The sequence below is a fragment of the Triturus cristatus genome, chromosome 6 (assembly GCF_964204655.1).
Source record: "Triturus cristatus chromosome 6, aTriCri1.1, whole genome shotgun sequence".
NCBI classification, from domain to species: domain Eukaryota; kingdom Metazoa; phylum Chordata; class Amphibia; order Caudata; family Salamandridae; genus Triturus; species Triturus cristatus.
Genome location: NC_140589.1, coordinates 193,000,707 through 193,003,166, shown reverse-complemented (window position 1 = coordinate 193,003,166; position 2,460 = coordinate 193,000,707). Strand labels below are relative to the sequence as shown.

The 2,460-nt window shown below is 51.0% G+C and overlaps 1 pseudogene; it reads right to left on the bottom strand.

Moving 5' to 3' along the window:
* Positions 1 to 561: 561 nt before the first annotated feature.
* LOC146816621 (keratin, type I cytoskeletal 19 pseudogene) lies at positions 562 to 1,889 on the bottom strand (annotated as a pseudogene).
* Positions 1,890 to 2,460: the final 571 nt, after the last annotated feature.

Genomic DNA, 2,460 nt, shown 5'->3' with positions numbered 1-2,460 from the left:
ATGGGCCCCAGGGGGGAAATCCATAAGATGTAGAGTCCAGGCGACATAGTTAAGGGAGGTTGGGGCTAATGAGTCTTTCAGCAGATACGGTGCAGATCACCGATGATCGAATCACTCATCAAATACTCAGAGTATACTCAGATAGCTACATGTAAGTAGCAATCTGGATTGTGCATGACAGAGGCAGATGAGGTGGTGCAGACCTATGGAAGATGGCTAGCTGTTGCCTGGTGATGGGTCCAGCTTGACGTTCAGAAGCACAAGATGAACGGTAGTGTTTGACTCATGCCATTCATTCTCTTCACTTCAATGGCCAATAAGCCAAAAATTATTAAACAGCAGGGCTGCTTTATGCAGTGTTTGGCTCCCCCATCTCTAGACAGACAAGAAAGAAGAAGATGGAAGCAACTCTATGGGAAGTACCCATTTTAGAGGATCTCTGGTGTAGCTGGACTAGCCACAAGGTTTGGGATGGCTCTGTGAAGGACAACTGTGGTCTTCATCCAGTGATGTGCCCAGGGTTTGCCAGCTTGGGTCCTTCAAGGTCTCTTCATGTTTCCCTCAGAAGGCAGATTTGAGGACTTTCTCATGGGATGCGACAACCTTCCCATCCATGGCCTTTTCAACGATTGTGCGGACTTGTCGGTTGGTTTGGAGCACATCTTTGGTAGCCCTGGATGAGAGCTGGGCATCCTCTCCCTCCAGCAGGCGGCGGTAGGTGGCGATCTCCATTTCTAGTCGCGTCTTCACATCCATGAGGATCTTGTACTCTTGGCTTTGCCTTTCCATGTTGTTTCTGAGCTTGGCTAGCTGCGCTTCAACATTGGAAACCATGGCCTGGATCTGATTGAGTTGCGTGCAGTACCTGCCCTCGGTCTCCGCGAGGGTGCCTTCCAGGGCCGATTTCATGCTTAGCTGGGTCTGTAGCTCTATCTCCAACCCCTGAAGGGTGCACCTTAAGTCTGTGATCTCGCTCTTGCTGGACTGTAACTCCTGACTGTGGGTGGCAACTTTACGATTAAGTTCCTCTGTCTTGCTGAAGAACCAGGCCTCGGCATCTCTGCGGTTCTTTCGTGCCAGATCTTCGTATTGGGCTCTCATATCAGACGGTATCTTGCCCAGGTCAGCACCTGGTGCCGCATCCATTTCCACATTGACCTGCCCACCGACTTGGCCCCACAGGGCGTTCATCTCTTCCTCATGGTTCTTCTTGAGATAGGCCAGTTCCTCCTTCAGGCTTCAGGCTTGGATTTCCAGGTCTGACCTGGCAAGAGTTAATGCATCCAGCAGTCTATTGATGTCGGGCTCCACACTGTTGTGAAGGGCCAGCTCACTCTTGTACTTGCTCCTGAAGTCAACAGCTGCCAGCTTGGCATTGTTGATCTGCAGCAGGGTCTTGGCATTGTCCGTGGTGGCAGCGTAGATCTTGTTTCGCAGGTCTTCCATGGTCTTGTAATAGTGGCTGTAGTCACGGGAAGGCCTGGGGCCTTGTTTCTTGTACCACTTGTGGATCTGGTGTTCCAGCTTGGTGTTGGCCAGCTCCAGGGAGCAGACCTTGTCCAGGTAGGAAGCCAAGCGGTCATTCAGGTTTTGCATAGTGGCCTTCTCACCACTGGACAGCAGACCATCCCCACACCGTAGTCAATGCCAAAGCTAGAGCCACCAAAGCCATAGCTGGCACCACTATCCATACCGCCTTCCACCACAGAGGACACAAACCTAGCCGTGGACACAGAGATATTCCAACCTCCGCTGTCTCCGTGGATGTTCGAGGTCCGGTAGCTGCCCCCTGAATAGACGGAGGACACCTTGCTGGAGGAGCCACTCAGGACCCCAAGCTCCATCCCAGAGCAGAAAGTGGAGTAGTGGCGGTGGCTGTATGTATTCATGGTGGCGCGAGAGTGAACGAGCCAGGCCCTCTAAGTCTGGTTGTGTCACAGCGATGAGGACGGAGGACGAGTGCAGATCTTCACCTCCTCTGGGTCTCCTTATACCCACAGCCTTGGGCGTTGGCCACTCACACGCTTAATTTGTCAGTCTTGAAGTCGGTGCCAATTTTCAGGAACTTCAAGTCTTTTTTTGCAGGTCTCGCAATTGTTTTTTCTTCTCCTTATGAGTTTACGAGGGTGAAAAGGAATTGTCTCAACACGGTCCCCGGCCCCCCCCTGTGAGGAGTCCCTTGCTCATACATTGTATGCTACTGTGTGATATCTCTCAGAAAATCCGAAGGTACTACGTATGTCCTCTATTTCTAAAATGTAATCTGGGGTGTTGCAGAGCAGAGATTTTATTCTGTTGTAGAACAGATCGTATGGACATATACCGGGCTGTAGTTTCTTACAGACATGCTGCTTGAAAGGTCACAAGATGTGCAATATACAGAGGAGGAGGAAGCCGGCAAAAAGTATCAAGTGACAGCTAGCAAACGGCTTATAACACTCTAAGTTTGGCCCTGGAGGT